We start from the raw sequence: 22,000 nt of genomic DNA, 5'->3' as shown, positions 1-22,000 counted from the left end.
GGAGGAAAAAAAAAAAAAAAAAAAAAAGACGATGGGCGGATGGATTGATCGATGATCGACTAATGTCTATGGGATAAATGTTGTACACCTGCGTCACCGGTAAAATGAGAAATTGACTGTCGGCCCTGTGTGACAGCAGGAATGGTTTGATAAAATGGATAAATCCCCGATTTATCTTGTGAAAGTTTCTTCAAGTCAACTGTGCTGCTGCTGCTGTTACTACATTTGTTGTGAGTACTAATGAAAGCGATCGTTTTAGGGTATTTCCCAGTTTGATAGCAAAAAGCTGAAAAATGCAAGAAATGGCCTCCACGGGATAGACACAAAATATCTCCACTGTCACGGTCCAATAACCATCAAGCAGCAAATCATGTGACTGGGCGGCGGCCAGAAGATTGTCGTCTGTCTGCTGGCTGGTTGAGTTCGTCAGTTTGGCGTCTTGTGGCGGGCGATATAGGAACGTTTGGAGGTCGAGGAGGATTTTGAGAAGAATAAAAAGAGTCCGGGAAGATGTAGAGGTATCGCTTCTCGGCTCTCAAGAGCTAAGATCAAGTGTAGTATCTGTTCTTCTCAGTTTAATCCCTGGGACGCAGTTCATTGAACTGCTCTTCGATTAAACGGATTTTTGAACGGTGAACGACGCTAGGCGCTTGCGCCTGCTCGTTTGAGGGTTGTGCAGCTATTGCAGTACCTGCTGCTTCGGCCCATCTCCCACCCTGGTGGGATACTCTTGTTTGTATTAAAGTAGTCTGAAGAAAAGAAGAAGAAGAGGAGGAGGAGGAAAAAAAAAAAAAAAAAAAAAAGACGATGGGCGGATGGATTGATCGATGATCGACTAATGTCTATGGGATAAATGTTGTACACCTGCGTCACCGGTAAAATGAGAAATTGACTGTCGGCCCTGTGTGACAGCAGGAATGGTTTGATAAAATGGATAAATCCCCGATTTATCTTGTGAAAGTTTCTTCAAGTCAACTGTGCTGCTGCTGCTGTTACTACATTTGTTGTGAGTACTAATGAAAGCGATCGTTTTAGGGTATTTCCCAGTTTGATAGCAAAAAGCTGAAAAATGCAAGAAATGGCCTCCACGGGATAGACACAAAATATCTCCACTGTCACGGTCCAATAACCATCAAGCAGCAAATCATGTGACTGGGCGGCGGCCAGAAGATTGTCGTCTGTCTGCTGGCTGGTTGAGTTCGTCAGTTTGGCGTCTTGTGGCGGGCGATATAGGAACGTTTGGAGGTCGAGGAGGATTTTGAGAAGAATAAAAAGAGTCCGGGAAGATGTAGAGGTATCGCTTCTCGGCTCTCAAGAGCTAAGATCAAGTGTAGTATCTGTTCTTCTCAGTTTAATCCCTGGGACGCAGTTCATTGAACTGCTCTTCGATTAAACGGATTTTTGAACGGTGAACGACGCTAGGCGCTTGCGCCTGCTCGTTTGAGGGTTGTGCAGCTATTGCAGTACCTGCTGCTTCGGCCCATCTCCCACCCTGGTGGGATACTCTTGTTTGTATTAAAGTAGTCTGAAGAAAAGAAGAAGAAGAGGAGGAGGAGGAAAAAAAAAAAAAAAAAAAAAAGACGATGGGCGGATGGATTGATCGATGATCGACTAATGTCTATGGGATAAATGTTGTACACCTGCGTCACCGGTAAAATGAGAAATTGACTGTCGGCCCTGTGTGACAGCAGGAATGGTTTGATAAAATGGATAAATCCCCGATTTATCTTGTGAAAGTTTCTTCAAGTCAACTGTGCTGCTGCTGCTGTTACTACATTTGTTGTGAGTACTAATGAAAGCGATCGTTTTAGGGTATTTCCCAGTTTGATAGCAAAAAGCTGAAAAATGCAAGAAATGGCCTCCACGGGATAGACACAAAATATCTCCACTGTCACGGTCCAATAACCATCAAGCAGCAAATCATGTGACTGGGCGGCGGCCAGAAGATTGTCGTCTGTCTGCTGGCTGGTTGAGTTCGTCAGTTTGGCGTCTTGTGGCGGGCGATATAGGAACGTTTGGAGGTCGAGGAGGATTTTGAGAAGAATAAAAAGAGTCCGGGAAGATGTAGAGGTATCGCTTCTCGGCTCTCAAGAGCTAAGATCAAGTGTAGTATCTGTTCTTCTCAGTTTAATCCCTGGGACGCAGTTCATTGAACTGCTCTTCGATTAAACGGATTTTTGAACGGTGAACGACGCTAGGCGCTTGCGCCTGCTCGTTTGAGGGTTGTGCAGCTATTGCAGTACCTGCTGCTTCGGCCCATCTCCCACCCTGGTGGGATACTCTTGTTTGTATTAAAGTAGTCTGAAGAAAAGAAGAAGAAGAGGAGGAGGAGGAAAAAAAAAAAAAAAAAAAAAAGACGATGGGCGGATGGATTGATCGATGATCGACTAATGTCTATGGGATAAATGTTGTACACCTGCGTCACCGGTAAAATGAGAAATTGACTGTCGGCCCTGTGTGACAGCAGGAATGGTTTGATAAAATGGATAAATCCCCGATTTATCTTGTGAAAGTTTCTTCAAGTCAACTGTGCTGCTGCTGCTGTTACTACATTTGTTGTGAGTACTAATGAAAGCGATCGTTTTAGGGTATTTCCCAGTTTGATAGCAAAAAGCTGAAAAATGCAAGAAATGGCCTCCACGGGATAGACACAAAATATCTCCACTGTCACGGTCCAATAACCATCAAGCAGCAAATCATGTGACTGGGCGGCGGCCAGAAGATTGTCGTCTGTCTGCTGGCTGGTTGAGTTCGTCAGTTTGGCGTCTTGTGGCGGGCGATATAGGAACGTTTGGAGGTCGAGGAGGATTTTGAGAAGAATAAAAAGAGTCCGGGAAGATGTAGAGGTATCGCTTCTCGGCTCTCAAGAGCTAAGATCAAGTGTAGTATCTGTTCTTCTCAGTTTAATCCCTGGGACGCAGTTCATTGAACTGCTCTTCGATTAAACGGATTTTTGAACGGTGAACGACGCTAGGCGCTTGCGCCTGCTCGTTTGAGGGTTGTGCAGCTATTGCAGTACCTGCTGCTTCGGCCCATCTCCCACCCTGGTGGGATACTCTTGTTTGTATTAAAGTAGTCTGAAGAAAAGAAGAAGAAGAGGAGGAGGAGGAGAAAAAAAAAAAAAAAAAAAAAAGACGATGGGCGGATGGATTGATCGATGATCGACTAATGTCTATGGGATAAATGTTGTACACCTGCGTCACCGGTAAAATGAGAAATTGACTGTCGGCCCTGTGTGACAGCAGGAATGGTTTGATAAAATGGATAAATCCCCGATTTATCTTGTGAAAGTTTCTTCAAGTCAACTGTGCTGCTGCTGCTGTTACTACATTTGTTGTGAGTACTAATGAAAGCGATCGTTTTAGGGTATTTCCCAGTTTGATAGCAAAAAGCTGAAAAATGCAAGAAATGGCCTCCACGGGATAGACACAAAATATCTCCACTGTCACGGTCCAATAACCATCAAGCAGCAAATCATGTGACTGGGCGGCGGCCAGAAGATTGTCGTCTGTCTGCTGGCTGGTTGAGTTCGTCAGTTTGGCGTCTTGTGGCGGGCGATATAGGAACGTTTGGAGGTCGAGGAGGATTTTGAGAAGAATAAAAAGAGTCCGGGAAGATGTAGAGGTATCGCTTCTCGGCTCTCAAGAGCTAAGATCAAGTGTAGTATCTGTTCTTCTCAGTTTAATCCCTGGGACGCAGTTCATTGAACTGCTCTTCGATTAAACGGATTTTTGAACGGTGAACGACGCTAGGCGCTTGCGCCTGCTCGTTTGAGGGTTGTGCAGCTATTGCAGTACCTGCTGCTTCGGCCCATCTCCCACCCTGGTGGGATACTCTTGTTTGTATTAAAGTAGTCTGAAGAAAAGAAGAAGAAGAGGAGGAGGAGGAAAAAAAAAAAAAAAAAAAAAAGACGATGGGCGGATGGATTGATCGATGATCGACTAATGTCTATGGGATAAATGTTGTACACCTGCGTCACCGGTAAAATGAGAAATTGACTGTCGGCCCTGTGTGACAGCAGGAATGGTTTGATAAAATGGATAAATCCCCGATTTATCTTGTGAAAGTTTCTTCAAGTCAACTGTGCTGCTGCTGCTGTTACTACATTTGTTGTGAGTACTAATGAAAGCGATCGTTTTAGGGTATTTCCCAGTTTGATAGCAAAAAGCTGAAAAATGCAAGAAATGGCCTCCACGGGATAGACACAAAATATCTCCACTGTCACGGTCCAATAACCATCAAGCAGCAAATCATGTGACTGGGCGGCGGCCAGAAGATTGTCGTCTGTCTGCTGGCTGGTTGAGTTCGTCAGTTTGGCGTCTTGTGGCGGGCGATATAGGAACGTTTGGAGGTCGAGGAGGATTTTGAGAAGAATAAAAAGAGTCCGGGAAGATGTAGAGGTATCGCTTCTCGGCTCTCAAGAGCTAAGATCAAGTGTAGTATCTGTTCTTCTCAGTTTAATCCCTGGGACGCAGTTCATTGAACTGCTCTTCGATTAAACGGATTTTTGAACGGTGAACGACGCTAGGCGCTTGCGCCTGCTCGTTTGAGGGTTGTGCAGCTATTGCAGTACCTGCTGCTTCGGCCCATCTCCCACCCTGGTGGGATACTCTTGTTTGTATTAAAGTAGTCTGAAGAAAAGAAGAAGAAGAGGAGGAGGAGGAAAAAAAAAAAAAAAAAAAAAAGACGATGGGCGGATGGATTGATCGATGATCGACTAATGTCTATGGGATAAATGTTGTACACCTGCGTCACCGGTAAAATGAGAAATTGACTGTCGGCCCTGTGTGACAGCAGGAATGGTTTGATAAAATGGATAAATCCCCGATTTATCTTGTGAAAGTTTCTTCAAGTCAACTGTGCTGCTGCTGCTGTTACTACATTTGTTGTGAGTACTAATGAAAGCGATCGTTTTAGGGTATTTCCCAGTTTGATAGCAAAAAGCTGAAAAATGCAAGAAATGGCCTCCACGGGATAGACACAAAATATCTCCACTGTCACGGTCCAATAACCATCAAGCAGCAAATCATGTGACTGGGCGGCGGCCAGAAGATTGTCGTCTGTCTGCTGGCTGGTTGAGTTCGTCAGTTTGGCGTCTTGTGGCGGGCGATATAGGAACGTTTGGAGGTCGAGGAGGATTTTGAGAAGAATAAAAAGAGTCCGGGAAGATGTAGAGGTATCGCTTCTCGGCTCTCAAGAGCTAAGATCAAGTGTAGTATCTGTTCTTCTCAGTTTAATCCCTGGGACGCAGTTCATTGAACTGCTCTTCGATTAAACGGATTTTTGAACGGTGAACGACGCTAGGCGCTTGCGCCTGCTCGTTTGAGGGTTGTGCAGCTATTGCAGTACCTGCTGCTTCGGCCCATCTCCCACCCTGGTGGGATACTCTTGTTTGTATTAAAGTAGTCTGAAGAAAAGAAGAAGAAGAGGAGGAGGAGGAAAAAAAAAAAAAAAAAAAAAAGACGATGGGCGGATGGATTGATCGATGATCGACTAATGTCTATGGGATAAATGTTGTACACCTGCGTCACCGGTAAAATGAGAAATTGACTGTCGGCCCTGTGTGACAGCAGGAATGGTTTGATAAAATGGATAAATCCCCGATTTATCTTGTGAAAGTTTCTTCAAGTCAACTGTGCTGCTGCTGCTGTTACTACATTTGTTGTGAGTACTAATGAAAGCGATCGTTTTAGGGTATTTCCCAGTTTGATAGCAAAAAGCTGAAAAATGCAAGAAATGGCCTCCACGGGATAGACACAAAATATCTCCACTGTCACGGTCCAATAACCATCAAGCAGCAAATCATGTGACTGGGCGGCGGCCAGAAGATTGTCGTCTGTCTGCTGGCTGGTTGAGTTCGTCAGTTTGGCGTCTTGTGGCGGGCGATATAGGAACGTTTGGAGGTCGAGGAGGATTTTGAGAAGAATAAAAAGAGTCCGGGAAGATGTAGAGGTATCGCTTCTCGGCTCTCAAGAGCTAAGATCAAGTGTAGTATCTGTTCTTCTCAGTTTAATCCCTGGGACGCAGTTCATTGAACTGCTCTTCGATTAAACGGATTTTTGAACGGTGAACGACGCTAGGCGCTTGCGCCTGCTCGTTTGAGGGTTGTGCAGCTATTGCAGTACCTGCTGCTTCGGCCCATCTCCCACCCTGGTGGGATACTCTTGTTTGTATTAAAGTAGTCTGAAGAAAAGAAGAAGAAGAGGAGGAGGAGGAAAAAAAAAAAAAAAAAAAAAAGACGATGGGCGGATGGATTGATCGATGATCGACTAATGTCTATGGGATAAATGTTGTACACCTGCGTCACCGGTAAAATGAGAAATTGACTGTCGGCCCTGTGTGACAGCAGGAATGGTTTGATAAAATGGATAAATCCCCGATTTATCTTGTGAAAGTTTCTTCAAGTCAACTGTGCTGCTGCTGCTGTTACTACATTTGTTGTGAGTACTAATGAAAGCGATCGTTTTAGGGTATTTCCCAGTTTGATAGCAAAAAGCTGAAAAATGCAAGAAATGGCCTCCACGGGATAGACACAAAATATCTCCACTGTCACGGTCCAATAACCATCAAGCAGCAAATCATGTGACTGGGCGGCGGCCAGAAGATTGTCGTCTGTCTGCTGGCTGGTTGAGTTCGTCAGTTTGGCGTCTTGTGGCGGGCGATATAGGAACGTTTGGAGGTCGAGGAGGATTTTGAGAAGAATAAAAAGAGTCCGGGAAGATGTAGAGGTATCGCTTCTCGGCTCTCAAGAGCTAAGATCAAGTGTAGTATCTGTTCTTCTCAGTTTAATCCCTGGGACGCAGTTCATTGAACTGCTCTTCGATTAAACGGATTTTTGAACGGTGAACGACGCTAGGCGCTTGCGCCTGCTCGTTTGAGGGTTGTGCAGCTATTGCAGTACCTGCTGCTTCGGCCCATCTCCCACCCTGGTGGGATACTCTTGTTTGTATTAAAGTAGTCTGAAGAAAAGAAGAAGAAGAGGAGGAGGAGGAAAAAAAAAAAAAAAAAAAAAAGACGATGGGCGGATGGATTGATCGATGATCGACTAATGTCTATGGGATAAATGTTGTACACCTGCGTCACCGGTAAAATGAGAAATTGACTGTCGGCCCTGTGTGACAGCAGGAATGGTTTGATAAAATGGATAAATCCCCGATTTATCTTGTGAAAGTTTCTTCAAGTCAACTGTGCTGCTGCTGCTGTTACTACATTTGTTGTGAGTACTAATGAAAGCGATCGTTTTAGGGTATTTCCCAGTTTGATAGCAAAAAGCTGAAAAATGCAAGAAATGGCCTCCACGGGATAGACACAAAATATCTCCACTGTCACGGTCCAATAACCATCAAGCAGCAAATCATGTGACTGGGCGGCGGCCAGAAGATTGTCGTCTGTCTGCTGGCTGGTTGAGTTCGTCAGTTTGGCGTCTTGTGGCGGGCGATATAGGAACGTTTGGAGGTCGAGGAGGATTTTGAGAAGAATAAAAAGAGTCCGGGAAGATGTAGAGGTATCGCTTCTCGGCTCTCAAGAGCTAAGATCAAGTGTAGTATCTGTTCTTCTCAGTTTAATCCCTGGGACGCAGTTCATTGAACTGCTCTTCGATTAAACGGATTTTTGAACGGTGAACGACGCTAGGCGCTTGCGCCTGCTCGTTTGAGGGTTGTGCAGCTATTGCAGTACCTGCTGCTTCGGCCCATCTCCCACCCTGGTGGGATACTCTTGTTTGTATTAAAGTAGTCTGAAGAAAAGAAGAAGAAGAGGAGGAGGAGGAAAAAAAAAAAAAAAAAAAAAAGACGATGGGCGGATGGATTGATCGATGATCGACTAATGTCTATGGGATAAATGTTGTACACCTGCGTCACCGGTAAAATGAGAAATTGACTGTCGGCCCTGTGTGACAGCAGGAATGGTTTGATAAAATGGATAAATCCCCGATTTATCTTGTGAAAGTTTCTTCAAGTCAACTGTGCTGCTGCTGCTGTTACTACATTTGTTGTGAGTACTAATGAAAGCGATCGTTTTAGGGTATTTCCCAGTTTGATAGCAAAAAGCTGAAAAATGCAAGAAATGGCCTCCACGGGATAGACACAAAATATCTCCACTGTCACGGTCCAATAACCATCAAGCAGCAAATCATGTGACTGGGCGGCGGCCAGAAGATTGTCGTCTGTCTGCTGGCTGGTTGAGTTCGTCAGTTTGGCGTCTTGTGGCGGGCGATATAGGAACGTTTGGAGGTCGAGGAGGATTTTGAGAAGAATAAAAAGAGTCCGGGAAGATGTAGAGGTATCGCTTCTCGGCTCTCAAGAGCTAAGATCAAGTGTAGTATCTGTTCTTCTCAGTTTAATCCCTGGGACGCAGTTCATTGAACTGCTCTTCGATTAAACGGATTTTTGAACGGTGAACGACGCTAGGCGCTTGCGCCTGCTCGTTTGAGGGTTGTGCAGCTATTGCAGTACCTGCTGCTTCGGCCCATCTCCCACCCTGGTGGGATACTCTTGTTTGTATTAAAGTAGTCTGAAGAAAAGAAGAAGAAGAGGAGGAGGAGGAAAAAAAAAAAAAAAAAAAAAAGACGATGGGCGGATGGATTGATCGATGATCGACTAATGTCTATGGGATAAATGTTGTACACCTGCGTCACCGGTAAAATGAGAAATTGACTGTCGGCCCTGTGTGACAGCAGGAATGGTTTGATAAAATGGATAAATCCCCGATTTATCTTGTGAAAGTTTCTTCAAGTCAACTGTGCTGCTGCTGCTGTTACTACATTTGTTGTGAGTACTAATGAAAGCGATCGTTTTAGGGTATTTCCCAGTTTGATAGCAAAAAGCTGAAAAATGCAAGAAATGGCCTCCACGGGATAGACACAAAATATCTCCACTGTCACGGTCCAATAACCATCAAGCAGCAAATCATGTGACTGGGCGGCGGCCAGAAGATTGTCGTCTGTCTGCTGGCTGGTTGAGTTCGTCAGTTTGGCGTCTTGTGGCGGGCGATATAGGAACGTTTGGAGGTCGAGGAGGATTTTGAGAAGAATAAAAAGAGTCCGGGAAGATGTAGAGGTATCGCTTCTCGGCTCTCAAGAGCTAAGATCAAGTGTAGTATCTGTTCTTCTCAGTTTAATCCCTGGGACGCAGTTCATTGAACTGCTCTTCGATTAAACGGATTTTTGAACGGTGAACGACGCTAGGCGCTTGCGCCTGCTCGTTTGAGGGTTGTGCAGCTATTGCAGTACCTGCTGCTTCGGCCCATCTCCCACCCTGGTGGGATACTCTTGTTTGTATTAAAGTAGTCTGAAGAAAAGAAGAAGAAGAGGAGGAGGAGGAAAAAAAAAAAAAAAAAAAAAAGACGATGGGCGGATGGATTGATCGATGATCGACTAATGTCTATGGGATAAATGTTGTACACCTGCGTCACCGGTAAAATGAGAAATTGACTGTCGGCCCTGTGTGACAGCAGGAATGGTTTGATAAAATGGATAAATCCCCGATTTATCTTGTGAAAGTTTCTTCAAGTCAACTGTGCTGCTGCTGCTGTTACTACATTTGTTGTGAGTACTAATGAAAGCGATCGTTTTAGGGTATTTCCCAGTTTGATAGCAAAAAGCTGAAAAATGCAAGAAATGGCCTCCACGGGATAGACACAAAATATCTCCACTGTCACGGTCCAATAACCATCAAGCAGCAAATCATGTGACTGGGCGGCGGCCAGAAGATTGTCGTCTGTCTGCTGGCTGGTTGAGTTCGTCAGTTTGGCGTCTTGTGGCGGGCGATATAGGAACGTTTGGAGGTCGAGGAGGATTTTGAGAAGAATAAAAAGAGTCCGGGAAGATGTAGAGGTATCGCTTCTCGGCTCTCAAGAGCTAAGATCAAGTGTAGTATCTGTTCTTCTCAGTTTAATCCCTGGGACGCAGTTCATTGAACTGCTCTTCGATTAAACGGATTTTTGAACGGTGAACGACGCTAGGCGCTTGCGCCTGCTCGTTTGAGGGTTGTGCAGCTATTGCAGTACCTGCTGCTTCGGCCCATCTCCCACCCTGGTGGGATACTCTTGTTTGTATTAAAGTAGTCTGAAGAAAAGAAGAAGAAGAGGAGGAGGAGGAAAAAAAAAAAAAAAAAAAAAAGACGATGGGCGGATGGATTGATCGATGATCGACTAATGTCTATGGGATAAATGTTGTACACCTGCGTCACCGGTAAAATGAGAAATTGACTGTCGGCCCTGTGTGACAGCAGGAATGGTTTGATAAAATGGATAAATCCCCGATTTATCTTGTGAAAGTTTCTTCAAGTCAACTGTGCTGCTGCTGCTGTTACTACATTTGTTGTGAGTACTAATGAAAGCGATCGTTTTAGGGTATTTCCCAGTTTGATAGCAAAAAGCTGAAAAATGCAAGAAATGGCCTCCACGGGATAGACACAAAATATCTCCACTGTCACGGTCCAATAACCATCAAGCAGCAAATCATGTGACTGGGCGGCGGCCAGAAGATTGTCGTCTGTCTGCTGGCTGGTTGAGTTCGTCAGTTTGGCGTCTTGTGGCGGGCGATATAGGAACGTTTGGAGGTCGAGGAGGATTTTGAGAAGAATAAAAAGAGTCCGGGAAGATGTAGAGGTATCGCTTCTCGGCTCTCAAGAGCTAAGATCAAGTGTAGTATCTGTTCTTCTCAGTTTAATCCCTGGGACGCAGTTCATTGAACTGCTCTTCGATTAAACGGATTTTTGAACGGTGAACGACGCTAGGCGCTTGCGCCTGCTCGTTTGAGGGTTGTGCAGCTATTGCAGTACCTGCTGCTTCGGCCCATCTCCCACCCTGGTGGGATACTCTTGTTTGTATTAAAGTAGTCTGAAGAAAAGAAGAAGAAGAGGAGGAGGAGGAAAAAAAAAAAAAAAAAAAAAAGACGATGGGCGGATGGATTGATCGATGATCGACTAATGTCTATGGGATAAATGTTGTACACCTGCGTCACCGGTAAAATGAGAAATTGACTGTCGGCCCTGTGTGACAGCAGGAATGGTTTGATAAAATGGATAAATCCCCGATTTATCTTGTGAAAGTTTCTTCAAGTCAACTGTGCTGCTGCTGCTGTTACTACATTTGTTGTGAGTACTAATGAAAGCGATCGTTTTAGGGTATTTCCCAGTTTGATAGCAAAAAGCTGAAAAATGCAAGAAATGGCCTCCACGGGATAGACACAAAATATCTCCACTGTCACGGTCCAATAACCATCAAGCAGCAAATCATGTGACTGGGCGGCGGCCAGAAGATTGTCGTCTGTCTGCTGGCTGGTTGAGTTCGTCAGTTTGGCGTCTTGTGGCGGGCGATATAGGAACGTTTGGAGGTCGAGGAGGATTTTGAGAAGAATAAAAAGAGTCCGGGAAGATGTAGAGGTATCGCTTCTCGGCTCTCAAGAGCTAAGATCAAGTGTAGTATCTGTTCTTCTCAGTTTAATCCCTGGGACGCAGTTCATTGAACTGCTCTTCGATTAAACGGATTTTTGAACGGTGAACGACGCTAGGCGCTTGCGCCTGCTCGTTTGAGGGTTGTGCAGCTATTGCAGTACCTGCTGCTTCGGCCCATCTCCCACCCTGGTGGGATACTCTTGTTTGTATTAAAGTAGTCTGAAGAAAAGAAGAAGAAGAGGAGGAGGAGGAAAAAAAAAAAAAAAAAAAAAAGACGATGGGCGGATGGATTGATCGATGATCGACTAATGTCTATGGGATAAATGTTGTACACCTGCGTCACCGGTAAAATGAGAAATTGACTGTCGGCCCTGTGTGACAGCAGGAATGGTTTGATAAAATGGATAAATCCCCGATTTATCTTGTGAAAGTTTCTTCAAGTCAACTGTGCTGCTGCTGCTGTTACTACATTTGTTGTGAGTACTAATGAAAGCGATCGTTTTAGGGTATTTCCCAGTTTGATAGCAAAAAGCTGAAAAATGCAAGAAATGGCCTCCACGGGATAGACACAAAATATCTCCACTGTCACGGTCCAATAACCATCAAGCAGCAAATCATGTGACTGGGCGGCGGCCAGAAGATTGTCGTCTGTCTGCTGGCTGGTTGAGTTCGTCAGTTTGGCGTCTTGTGGCGGGCGATATAGGAACGTTTGGAGGTCGAGGAGGATTTTGAGAAGAATAAAAAGAGTCCGGGAAGATGTAGAGGTATCGCTTCTCGGCTCTCAAGAGCTAAGATCAAGTGTAGTATCTGTTCTTCTCAGTTTAATCCCTGGGACGCAGTTCATTGAACTGCTCTTCGATTAAACGGATTTTTGAACGGTGAACGACGCTAGGCGCTTGCGCCTGCTCGTTTGAGGGTTGTGCAGCTATTGCAGTACCTGCTGCTTCGGCCCATCTCCCACCCTGGTGGGATACTCTTGTTTGTATTAAAGTAGTCTGAAGAAAAGAAGAAGAAGAGGAGGAGGAGGAAAAAAAAAAAAAAAAAAAAAAGACGATGGGCGGATGGATTGATCGATGATCGACTAATGTCTATGGGATAAATGTTGTACACCTGCGTCACCGGTAAAATGAGAAATTGACTGTCGGCCCTGTGTGACAGCAGGAATGGTTTGATAAAATGGATAAATCCCCGATTTATCTTGTGAAAGTTTCTTCAAGTCAACTGTGCTGCTGCTGCTGTTACTACATTTGTTGTGAGTACTAATGAAAGCGATCGTTTTAGGGTATTTCCCAGTTTGATAGCAAAAAGCTGAAAAATGCAAGAAATGGCCTCCACGGGATAGACACAAAATATCTCCACTGTCACGGTCCAATAACCATCAAGCAGCAAATCATGTGACTGGGCGGCGGCCAGAAGATTGTCGTCTGTCTGCTGGCTGGTTGAGTTCGTCAGTTTGGCGTCTTGTGGCGGGCGATATAGGAACGTTTGGAGGTCGAGGAGGATTTTGAGAAGAATAAAAAGAGTCCGGGAAGATGTAGAGGTATCGCTTCTCGGCTCTCAAGAGCTAAGATCAAGTGTAGTATCTGTTCTTCTCAGTTTAATCCCTGGGACGCAGTTCATTGAACTGCTCTTCGATTAAACGGATTTTTGAACGGTGAACGACGCTAGGCGCTTGCGCCTGCTCGTTTGAGGGTTGTGCAGCTATTGCAGTACCTGCTGCTTCGGCCCATCTCCCACCCTGGTGGGATACTCTTGTTTGTATTAAAGTAGTCTGAAGAAAAGAAGAAGAAGAGGAGGAGGAGGAAAAAAAAAAAAAAAAAAAAAAGACGATGGGCGGATGGATTGATCGATGATCGACTAATGTCTATGGGATAAATGTTGTACACCTGCGTCACCGGTAAAATGAGAAATTGACTGTCGGCCCTGTGTGACAGCAGGAATGGTTTGATAAAATGGATAAATCCCCGATTTATCTTGTGAAAGTTTCTTCAAGTCAACTGTGCTGCTGCTGCTGTTACTACATTTGTTGTGAGTACTAATGAAAGCGATCGTTTTAGGGTATTTCCCAGTTTGATAGCAAAAAGCTGAAAAATGCAAGAAATGGCCTCCACGGGATAGACACAAAATATCTCCACTGTCACGGTCCAATAACCATCAAGCAGCAAATCATGTGACTGGGCGGCGGCCAGAAGATTGTCGTCTGTCTGCTGGCTGGTTGAGTTCGTCAGTTTGGCGTCTTGTGGCGGGCGATATAGGAACGTTTGGAGGTCGAGGAGGATTTTGAGAAGAATAAAAAGAGTCCGGGAAGATGTAGAGGTATCGCTTCTCGGCTCTCAAGAGCTAAGATCAAGTGTAGTATCTGTTCTTCTCAGTTTAATCCCTGGGACGCAGTTCATTGAACTGCTCTTCGATTAAACGGATTTTTGAACGGTGAACGACGCTAGGCGCTTGCGCCTGCTCGTTTGAGGGTTGTGCAGCTATTGCAGTACCTGCTGCTTCGGCCCATCTCCCACCCTGGTGGGATACTCTTGTTTGTATTAAAGTAGTCTGAAGAAAAGAAGAAGAAGAGGAGGAGGAGGAAAAAAAAAAAAAAAAAAAAAAGACGATGGGCGGATGGATTGATCGATGATCGACTAATGTCTATGGGATAAATGTTGTACACCTGCGTCACCGGTAAAATGAGAAATTGACTGTCGGCCCTGTGTGACAGCAGGAATGGTTTGATAAAATGGATAAATCCCCGATTTATCTTGTGAAAGTTTCTTCAAGTCAACTGTGCTGCTGCTGCTGTTACTACATTTGTTGTGAGTACTAATGAAAGCGATCGTTTTAGGGTATTTCCCAGTTTGATAGCAAAAAGCTGAAAAATGCAAGAAATGGCCTCCACGGGATAGACACAAAATATCTCCACTGTCACGGTCCAATAACCATCAAGCAGCAAATCATGTGACTGGGCGGCGGCCAGAAGATTGTCGTCTGTCTGCTGGCTGGTTGAGTTCGTCAGTTTGGCGTCTTGTGGCGGGCGATATAGGAACGTTTGGAGGTCGAGGAGGATTTTGAGAAGAATAAAAAGAGTCCGGGAAGATGTAGAGGTATCGCTTCTCGGCTCTCAAGAGCTAAGATCAAGTGTAGTATCTGTTCTTCTCAGTTTAATCCCTGGGACGCAGTTCATTGAACTGCTCTTCGATTAAACGGATTTTTGAACGGTGAACGACGCTAGGCGCTTGCGCCTGCTCGTTTGAGGGTTGTGCAGCTATTGCAGTACCTGCTGCTTCGGCCCATCTCCCACCCTGGTGGGATACTCTTGTTTGTATTAAAGTAGTCTGAAGAAAAGAAGAAGAAGAGGAGGAGGAGGAAAAAAAAAAAAAAAAAAAAAAGACGATGGGCGGATGGATTGATCGATGATCGACTAATGTCTATGGGATAAATGTTGTACACCTGCGTCACCGGTAAAATGAGAAATTGACTGTCGGCCCTGTGTGACAGCAGGAATGGTTTGATAAAATGGATAAATCCCCGATTTATCTTGTGAAAGTTTCTTCAAGTCAACTGTGCTGCTGCTGCTGTTACTACATTTGTTGTGAGTACTAATGAAAGCGATCGTTTTAGGGTATTTCCCAGTTTGATAGCAAAAAGCTGAAAAATGCAAGAAATGGCCTCCACGGGATAGACACAAAATATCTCCACTGTCACGGTCCAATAACCATCAAGCAGCAAATCATGTGACTGGGCGGCGGCCAGAAGATTGTCGTCTGTCTGCTGGCTGGTTGAGTTCGTCAGTTTGGCGTCTTGTGGCGGGCGATATAGGAACGTTTGGAGGTCGAGGAGGATTTTGAGAAGAATAAAAAGAGTCCGGGAAGATGTAGAGGTATCGCTTCTCGGCTCTCAAGAGCTAAGATCAAGTGTAGTATCTGTTCTTCTCAGTTTAATCCCTGGGACGCAGTTCATTGAACTGCTCTTCGATTAAACGGATTTTTGAACGGTGAACGACGCTAGGCGCTTGCGCCTGCTCGTTTGAGGGTTGTGCAGCTATTGCAGTACCTGCTGCTTCGGCCCATCTCCCACCCTGGTGGGATACTCTTGTTTGTATTAAAGTAGTCTGAAGAAAAGAAGAAGAAGAGGAGGAGGAGGAAAAAAAAAAAAAAAAAAAAAAGACGATGGGCGGATGGATTGATCGATGATCGACTAATGTCTATGGGATAAATGTTGTACACCTGCGTCACCGGTAAAATGAGAAATTGACTGTCGGCCCTGTGTGACAGCAGGAATGGTTTGATAAAATGGATAAATCCCCGATTTATCTTGTGAAAGTTTCTTCAAGTCAACTGTGCTGCTGCTGCTGTTACTACATTTGTTGTGAGTACTAATGAAAGCGATCGTTTTAGGGTATTTCCCAGTTTGATAGCAAAAAGCTGAAAAATGCAAGAAATGGCCTCCACGGGATAGACACAAAATATCTCCACTGTCACGGTCCAATAACCATCAAGCAGCAAATCATGTGACTGGGCGGCGGCCAGAAGATTGTCGTCTGTCTGCTGGCTGGTTGAGTTCGTCAGTTTGGCGTCTTGTGGCGGGCGATATAGGAACGTTTGGAGGTCGAGGAGGATTTTGAGAAGAATAAAAAGAGTCCGGGAAGATGTAGAGGTATCGCTTCTCGGCTCTCAAGAGCTAAGATCAAGTGTAGTATCTGTTCTTCTCAGTTTAATCCCTGGGACGCAGTTCATTGAACTGCTCTTCGATTAAACGGATTTTTGAACGGTGAACGACGCTAGGCGCTTGCGCCTGCTCGTTTGAGGGTTGTGCAGCTATTGCAGTACCTGCTGCTTCGGCCCATCTCCCACCCTGGTGGGATACTCTTGTTTGTATTAAAGTAGTCTGAAGAAAAGAAGAAGAAGAGGAGGAGGAGGAAAAAAAAAAAAAAAAAAAAAAGACGATGGGCGGATGGATTGATCGATGATCGACTAATGTCTATGGGATAAATGTTGTACACCTGCGTCACCGGTAAAATGAGAAATTGACTGTCGGCCCTGTGTGACAGCAGGAATGGTTTGATAAAATGGATAAATCCCCGATTTATCTTGTGAAAGTTTCTTCAAGTCAACTGTGCTGCTGCTGCTGTTACTACATTTGTTGTGAGTACTAATGAAAGCGATCGTTTTAGGGTATTTCCCAGTTTGATAGCAAAAAGCTGAAAAATGCAAGAAATGGCCTCCACGGGATAGACACAAAATATCTCCACTGTCACGGTCCAATAACCATCAAGCAGCAAATCATGTGACTGGGCGGCGGCCAGAAGATTGTCGTCTGTCTGCTGGCTGGTTGAGTTCGTCAGTTTGGCGTCTTGTGGCGGGCGATATAGGAACGTTTGGAGGTCGAGGAGGATTTTGAGAAGAATAAAAAGAGTCCGGGAAGATGTAGAGGTATCGCTTCTCGGCTCTCAAGAGCTAAGATCAAGTGTAGTATCTGTTCTTCTCAGTTTAATCCCTGGGACGCAGTTCATTGAACTGCTCTTCGATTAAACGGATTTTTGAACGGTGAACGACGCTAGGCGCTTGCGCCTGCTCGTTTGAGGGTTGTGCAGCTATTGCAGTACCTGCTGCTTCGGCCCATCTCCCACCCTGGTGGGATACTCTTGTTTGTATTAAAGTAGTCTGAAGAAAAGAAGAAGAAGAGGAGGAGGAGGAAAAAAAAAAAAAAAAAAAAAAGACGATGGGCGGATGGATTGATCGATGATCGACTAATGTCTATGGGATAAATGTTGTACACCTGCGTCACCGGTAAAATGAGAAATTGACTGTCGGCCCTGTGTGACAGCAGGAATGGTTTGATAAAATGGATAAATCCCCGATTTATCTTGTGAAAGTTTCTTCAAGTCAACTGTGCTGCTGCTGCTGTTACTACATTTGTTGTGAGTACTAATGAAAGCGATCGTTTTAGGGTATTTCCCAGTTTGATAGCAAAAAGCTGAAAAATGCAAGAAATGGCCTCCACGGGATAGACACAAAATATCTCCACTGTCACGGTCCAATAACCATCAAGCAGCAAATCATGTGACTGGGCGGCGGCCAGAAGATTGTCGTCTGTCTGCTGGCTGGTTGAGTTCGTCAGTTTGGCGTCTTGTGGCGGGCGATATAGGAACGTTTGGAGGTCGAGGAGGATTTTGAGAAGAATAAAAAGAGTCCGGGAAGATGTAGAGGTATCGCTTCTCGGCTCTCAAGAGCTAAGATCAAGTGTAGTATCTGTTCTTCTCAGTTTAATCCCTGGGACGCAGTTCATTGAACTGCTCTTCGATTAAACGGATTTTTGAACGGTGAACGACGCTAGGCGCTTGCGCCTGCTCGTTTGAGGGTTGTGCAGCTATTGCAGTACCTGCTGCTTCGGCCCATCTCCCACCCTGGTGGGATACTCTTGTTTGTATTAAAGTAGTCTGAAGAAAAGAAGAAGAAGAGGAGGAGGAGGAAAAAAAAAAAAAAAAAAAAAAGACGATGGGCGGATGGATTGATCGATGATCGACTAATGTCTATGGGATAAATGTTGTACACCTGCGTCACCGGTAAAATGAGAAATTGACTGTCGGCCCTGTGTGACAGCAGGAATGGTTTGATAAAATGGATAAATCCCCGATTTATCTTGTGAAAGTTTCTTCAAGTCAACTGTGCTGCTGCTGCTGTTACTACATTTGTTGTGAGTACTAATGAAAGCGATCGTTTTAGGGTATTTCCCAGTTTGATAGCAAAAAGCTGAAAAATGCAAGAAATGGCCTCCACGGGATAGACACAAAATATCTCCACTGTCACGGTCCAATAACCATCAAGCAGCAAATCATGTGACTGGGCGGCGGCCAGAAGATTGTCGTCTGTCTGCTGGCTGGTTGAGTTCGTCAGTTTGGCGTCTTGTGGCGGGCGATATAGGAACGTTTGGAGGTCGAGGAGGATTTTGAGAAGAATAAAAAGAGTCCGGGAAGATGTAGAGGTATCGCTTCTCGGCTCTCAAGAGCTAAGATCAAGTGTAGTATCTGTTCTTCTCAGTTTAATCCCTGGGACGCAGTTCATTGAACTGCTCTTCGATTAAACGGATTTTTGAACGGTGAACGACGCTAGGCGCTTGCGCCTGCTCGTTTGAGGGTTGTGCAGCTATTGCAGTACCTGCTGCTTCGGCCCATCTCCCACCCTGGTGGGATACTCTTGTTTGTATTAAAGTAGTCTGAAGAAAAGAAGAAGAAGAGGAGGAGGAGGAAAAAAAAAAAAAAAAAAAAAGACGATGGGCGGATGGATTGATCGATGATCGACTAATGTCTATGGGATAAATGTTGTACACCTGCGTCACCGGTAAAATGAGAAATTGACTGTCGGCCCTGTGTGACAGCAGGAATGGTTTGATAAAATGGATAAATCCCCGATTTATCTTGTGAAAGTTTCTTCAAGTCAACTGTGCTGCTGCTGCTGTTACTACATTTGTTGTGAGTACTAATGAAAGCGATCGTTTTAGGGTATTTCCCAGTTTGATAGCAAAAAGCTGAAAAATGCAAGAAATGGCCTCCACGGGATAGACACAAAATATCTCCACTGTCACGGTCCAATAACCATCAAGCAGCAAATCATGTGACTGGGCGGCGGCCAGAAGATTGTCGTCTGTCTGCTGGCTGGTTGAGTTCGTCAGTTTGGCGTCTTGTGGCGGGCGATATAGGAACGTTTGGAGGTCGAGGAGGATTTTGAGAAGAATAAAAAGAGTCCGGGAAGATGTAGAGGTATCGCTTCTCGGCTCTCAAGAGCTAAGATCAAGTGTAGTATCTGTTCTTCTCAGTTTAATCCCTGGGACGCAGTTCATTGAACTGCTCTTCGATTAAACGGATTTTTGAACGGTGAACGACGCTAGGCGCTTGCGCCTGCTCGTTTGAGGGTTGTGCAGCTATTGCAGTACCTGCTGCTTCGGCCCATCTCCCACCCTGGTGGGATACTCTTGTTTGTATTAAAGTAGTCTGAAGAAAAGAAGAAGAAGAGGAGGAGGAGGAAAAAAAAAAAAAAAAAAAAAAGACGATGGGCGGATGGATTGATCGATGATCGACTAATGTCTATGGGATAAATGTTGTACACCTGCGTCACCGTAAAATGAGAAATTGACTGTCGGCCCTGTGTGACAGCAGGAATGGTTTGATAAAATGGATAAATCCCCGATTTATCTTGTGAAAGTTTCTTCAAGTCAACTGTGCTGCTGCTGCTGTTACTACATTTGTTGTGAGTACTAATGAAAGCGATCGTTTTAGGGTATTTCCCAGTTTGATAGCAAAAAGCTGAAAAAATGCAAGAAATGGCCTCCACGGATAGACACAAAATATCTCCACTGTCACGGTCCAATAACCATCAAGCAGCAAATCATGTGACTGGGCGGCGGCCAGAAGATTGTCGTCTGTCTGCTGGCTGGTTGAGTTCGTCAGTTTGGCGTCTTGTGGCGGGCGATATAGGAACGTTTGGAGGTCGAGGAGGATTTTGAGAAGAATAAAAAGAGTCCGGGAAGATGTAGAGGTATCGCTTCTCGGCTCTCAAGAGCTAAGATCAAGTGTAGTATCTGTTCTTCTCAGTTTAATCCCTGGGACGCAGTTCATTGAACTGCTCTTCGATAAACGGATTTTGAACGGTGAACGACGCTAGGCGCTTGCGCCTGCTCGTTTGAGGGTTGGTGCAGCTATTGCAGTACCTGCTGCTTCGGGCCCATCTCCCACCCTGGTGGGATACTCTTGTTTGTATTAAAGTAGTCTGAAGAAAAGAAGAAGAAGAGGAGGAGGAGGAAAAAAAAAAAAAAAAAAAAAAGACGATGGGCGGATGGATTGATCGATGATCGACTAATGTCTATGGGATAAATGTTGTACACCTGCGTCACCGGTAAAATGAGAAATTGACTGTCGGCCCTGTGTGACAGCAGGAATGGTTTGATAAAATGGATAAATCCCCGATTTATCTTGTGAAAGTTTCTTCAAGTCACTGTGCTGCTGCTGCTGTTACTACATTTGTTGTGAGTACTAATGAAAGCGATCGTTTTAGGGTATTTCCCAGTTTGATAGCAAAAAGCTGAAAAATGCAAGAAATGGCCTCCACGGGATAGACACAAAATATCTCCACTGTCACGGTCCAATAACCATCAAGCAGCAAATCATGTGACTGGGCGGCGGCCAGAAGATTGTCGTCTGTCTGCTGGCTGGTTGAGTTCGTCAGTTTGGCGTCTTGTGGCGGGCGATATAGGAACGTTTGGAGGTCGAGGAGGATTTTGAGAAGAATAAAAAGAGTCCGGAAGATGTAGAGGTATCGCTTCTCGGCTCTCAAGAGCTAAGATCAAGTGTAGTATCTGTTCTTCTCAGTTTAATCCCTGGGACGCAGTTCATTGAACTGCTCTTCGATTAAACGGATTTTTGAACGGTGAACGACGCTAGGCGCTTGCGCCTGCTCGTTTGAGGGTTGTGCAGCTATTGCAGTACTGCTGCTTCGGCCCATCTCCCACCCTGGTGGGATACTCTTGTTTGTATTAAAGTAGTCTGAAGAAAAGAAGAAGAAGAGGAGGAGGAGGAAAAAAAAAAAAAAAAAAAAAAAGACGATGGGCGGATGGATTGATCGATGATCGACTAATGTCTATGGGATAAATGTTGTACACCTGCGTCACCGGTAAAATGAGAAATTGACTGTCGGCCCTGTGTGACAGCAGGAATGGTTTGATAAAATGGATAAATCCCCGATTTATCTTGTGAAAGTTTCTTCAAGTCAACTGTGCTGCTGCTGCTGTTACTACATTTGTTGTGAGTACTAATGAAAGCGATCGTTTTAGGGTATTTCCCAGTTTGATAGCAAAAAGCTGAAAAATGCAAGAAATGGCCTCCACGGGATAGACACAAAATATCTCCACTGTCACGGTCCAATAACCAACAAGCAGCAAATCATGTGACTGGGCGGCGGCCAGAAGATTGTCGTCTGTCTGCTGGCTGGTTGAGTTCGTCAGTTTGGCGTCTTGTGGCGGGCGATATAGGAACGTTTGGAGGTCGAGGAGGATTTTGAGAAGAATAAAAAGAGTCCGGGAAGATGTAGAGGTATCGCTTCTCGGCTCTCAAGAGCTAAGATCAAGTGTAGTATCTGTTCTTCTCAGTTTAATCCCTGGGACGCAGTTCATTGAACTGCTCTTCGATTAAACGGATTTTTGAACGGTGAACGACGCTAGGCGCTTGCGCCTGCTCGTTTGAGGGTTGTGCAGCTATTGCAGTACCTGCTGCTTCGGCCCATCTCCCACCCTGGTGGGATACTCTTGTTTGTATTAAAGTAGTCTGAAGAAAAGAAGAAGAAGAGGAGGAGGAGGAAAAAAAAAAAAAAAAAAAAAAGACGATGGGCGGATGGATTGATCGATGATCGACTAATGTCTATGGGATAAATGTTGTACACCTGCGTCACCGGTAAAATGAGAAATTGACTGTCGGCCCTGTGTGACAGCAGGAATGGTTTGATAAAATGGATAAATCCCCGATTTATCTTGTGAAAGTTTCTTCAAGTCAACTGTGCTGCTGCTGCTGTTACTACATTTGTTGTGAGTACTAATGAAAGCGATCGTTTTAGGGTATTTCCCAGTTT

At 44.9% G+C, this 22,000-nt stretch overlaps 28 non-coding genes across 28 annotated transcripts; all 28 read left to right on the top strand.

Annotated features, from left to right (window-relative positions):
• The first annotated feature begins 520 nt into the window (after nt 1-520).
• Nucleotides 521-713, top strand: LOC143457844 (U2 spliceosomal RNA). The gene has a single exon (XR_013117518.1). It is a non-coding gene; the product is annotated as a U2 spliceosomal RNA (small nuclear RNA).
• Nucleotides 714-1,296: 583 nt separating this feature from the next.
• Nucleotides 1,297-1,489, top strand: LOC143457843 (U2 spliceosomal RNA). The gene has a single exon (XR_013117517.1). It is a non-coding gene; the product is annotated as a U2 spliceosomal RNA (small nuclear RNA).
• Nucleotides 1,490-2,072: 583 nt separating this feature from the next.
• LOC143457842 (U2 spliceosomal RNA) lies at nt 2,073-2,265 on the top strand. Its single transcript, XR_013117516.1, has one exon. It is a non-coding gene; the product is annotated as a U2 spliceosomal RNA (small nuclear RNA).
• A 583-nt stretch (nt 2,266-2,848) lies between these two features.
• Nucleotides 2,849-3,041, top strand: LOC143457840 (U2 spliceosomal RNA). The gene has a single exon (XR_013117514.1). It is a non-coding gene; the product is annotated as a U2 spliceosomal RNA (small nuclear RNA).
• A 585-nt stretch (nt 3,042-3,626) lies between these two features.
• LOC143457838 (U2 spliceosomal RNA) lies at nt 3,627-3,819 on the top strand. Its single transcript, XR_013117513.1, has one exon. It is a non-coding gene; the product is annotated as a U2 spliceosomal RNA (small nuclear RNA).
• A 583-nt stretch (nt 3,820-4,402) lies between these two features.
• On the top strand, nt 4,403-4,595 carry LOC143457837 (U2 spliceosomal RNA). The gene has a single exon (XR_013117512.1). It is a non-coding gene; the product is annotated as a U2 spliceosomal RNA (small nuclear RNA).
• A 583-nt stretch (nt 4,596-5,178) lies between these two features.
• On the top strand, nt 5,179-5,371 carry LOC143457836 (U2 spliceosomal RNA). The gene has a single exon (XR_013117511.1). It is a non-coding gene; the product is annotated as a U2 spliceosomal RNA (small nuclear RNA).
• A 583-nt stretch (nt 5,372-5,954) lies between these two features.
• On the top strand, nt 5,955-6,147 carry LOC143457835 (U2 spliceosomal RNA). Its single transcript, XR_013117510.1, has one exon. It is a non-coding gene; the product is annotated as a U2 spliceosomal RNA (small nuclear RNA).
• Nucleotides 6,148-6,730: 583 nt separating this feature from the next.
• LOC143457834 (U2 spliceosomal RNA) lies at nt 6,731-6,923 on the top strand. Its single transcript, XR_013117509.1, has one exon. It is a non-coding gene; the product is annotated as a U2 spliceosomal RNA (small nuclear RNA).
• Nucleotides 6,924-7,506: 583 nt separating this feature from the next.
• On the top strand, nt 7,507-7,699 carry LOC143457832 (U2 spliceosomal RNA). The gene has a single exon (XR_013117508.1). It is a non-coding gene; the product is annotated as a U2 spliceosomal RNA (small nuclear RNA).
• A 583-nt stretch (nt 7,700-8,282) lies between these two features.
• LOC143457831 (U2 spliceosomal RNA) lies at nt 8,283-8,475 on the top strand. Its single transcript, XR_013117507.1, has one exon. It is a non-coding gene; the product is annotated as a U2 spliceosomal RNA (small nuclear RNA).
• Nucleotides 8,476-9,058: 583 nt separating this feature from the next.
• Nucleotides 9,059-9,251, top strand: LOC143457830 (U2 spliceosomal RNA). Its single transcript, XR_013117506.1, has one exon. It is a non-coding gene; the product is annotated as a U2 spliceosomal RNA (small nuclear RNA).
• A 583-nt stretch (nt 9,252-9,834) lies between these two features.
• Nucleotides 9,835-10,027, top strand: LOC143457829 (U2 spliceosomal RNA). The gene has a single exon (XR_013117505.1). It is a non-coding gene; the product is annotated as a U2 spliceosomal RNA (small nuclear RNA).
• A 583-nt stretch (nt 10,028-10,610) lies between these two features.
• On the top strand, nt 10,611-10,803 carry LOC143457827 (U2 spliceosomal RNA). The gene has a single exon (XR_013117503.1). It is a non-coding gene; the product is annotated as a U2 spliceosomal RNA (small nuclear RNA).
• Nucleotides 10,804-11,386: 583 nt separating this feature from the next.
• Nucleotides 11,387-11,579, top strand: LOC143457826 (U2 spliceosomal RNA). Its single transcript, XR_013117501.1, has one exon. It is a non-coding gene; the product is annotated as a U2 spliceosomal RNA (small nuclear RNA).
• A 583-nt stretch (nt 11,580-12,162) lies between these two features.
• Nucleotides 12,163-12,355, top strand: LOC143457825 (U2 spliceosomal RNA). The gene has a single exon (XR_013117500.1). It is a non-coding gene; the product is annotated as a U2 spliceosomal RNA (small nuclear RNA).
• A 583-nt stretch (nt 12,356-12,938) lies between these two features.
• Nucleotides 12,939-13,131, top strand: LOC143457824 (U2 spliceosomal RNA). Its single transcript, XR_013117499.1, has one exon. It is a non-coding gene; the product is annotated as a U2 spliceosomal RNA (small nuclear RNA).
• Nucleotides 13,132-13,714: 583 nt separating this feature from the next.
• LOC143457823 (U2 spliceosomal RNA) lies at nt 13,715-13,907 on the top strand. Its single transcript, XR_013117498.1, has one exon. It is a non-coding gene; the product is annotated as a U2 spliceosomal RNA (small nuclear RNA).
• Nucleotides 13,908-14,490: 583 nt separating this feature from the next.
• Nucleotides 14,491-14,683, top strand: LOC143457822 (U2 spliceosomal RNA). The gene has a single exon (XR_013117497.1). It is a non-coding gene; the product is annotated as a U2 spliceosomal RNA (small nuclear RNA).
• A 583-nt stretch (nt 14,684-15,266) lies between these two features.
• LOC143457821 (U2 spliceosomal RNA) lies at nt 15,267-15,459 on the top strand. Its single transcript, XR_013117495.1, has one exon. It is a non-coding gene; the product is annotated as a U2 spliceosomal RNA (small nuclear RNA).
• A 583-nt stretch (nt 15,460-16,042) lies between these two features.
• Nucleotides 16,043-16,235, top strand: LOC143457820 (U2 spliceosomal RNA). Its single transcript, XR_013117494.1, has one exon. It is a non-coding gene; the product is annotated as a U2 spliceosomal RNA (small nuclear RNA).
• Nucleotides 16,236-16,818: 583 nt separating this feature from the next.
• On the top strand, nt 16,819-17,011 carry LOC143457819 (U2 spliceosomal RNA). Its single transcript, XR_013117493.1, has one exon. It is a non-coding gene; the product is annotated as a U2 spliceosomal RNA (small nuclear RNA).
• A 583-nt stretch (nt 17,012-17,594) lies between these two features.
• Nucleotides 17,595-17,787, top strand: LOC143457818 (U2 spliceosomal RNA). The gene has a single exon (XR_013117492.1). It is a non-coding gene; the product is annotated as a U2 spliceosomal RNA (small nuclear RNA).
• Nucleotides 17,788-18,370: 583 nt separating this feature from the next.
• Nucleotides 18,371-18,563, top strand: LOC143457815 (U2 spliceosomal RNA). The gene has a single exon (XR_013117490.1). It is a non-coding gene; the product is annotated as a U2 spliceosomal RNA (small nuclear RNA).
• Nucleotides 18,564-19,145: 582 nt separating this feature from the next.
• On the top strand, nt 19,146-19,338 carry LOC143457814 (U2 spliceosomal RNA). Its single transcript, XR_013117489.1, has one exon. It is a non-coding gene; the product is annotated as a U2 spliceosomal RNA (small nuclear RNA).
• Nucleotides 19,339-19,920: 582 nt separating this feature from the next.
• LOC143457877 (U2 spliceosomal RNA) lies at nt 19,921-20,112 on the top strand. Its single transcript, XR_013117550.1, has one exon. It is a non-coding gene; the product is annotated as a U2 spliceosomal RNA (small nuclear RNA).
• Nucleotides 20,113-20,694: 582 nt separating this feature from the next.
• On the top strand, nt 20,695-20,886 carry LOC143457875 (U2 spliceosomal RNA). The gene has a single exon (XR_013117548.1). It is a non-coding gene; the product is annotated as a U2 spliceosomal RNA (small nuclear RNA).
• A 584-nt stretch (nt 20,887-21,470) lies between these two features.
• Nucleotides 21,471-21,663, top strand: LOC143457813 (U2 spliceosomal RNA). The gene has a single exon (XR_013117488.1). It is a non-coding gene; the product is annotated as a U2 spliceosomal RNA (small nuclear RNA).
• The last annotated feature ends 337 nt before the right edge of the window (nt 21,664-22,000 follow it).

Source organism: Clavelina lepadiformis, chromosome 4 (genome assembly GCF_947623445.1).
Source record: "Clavelina lepadiformis chromosome 4, kaClaLepa1.1, whole genome shotgun sequence".
Lineage (NCBI taxonomy): Eukaryota > Metazoa > Chordata > Ascidiacea > Aplousobranchia > Clavelinidae > Clavelina > Clavelina lepadiformis.
The sequence above is the reverse complement of the archived record's forward strand: the minus strand, read 5'-3'. Positions and strand labels throughout refer to the sequence as shown.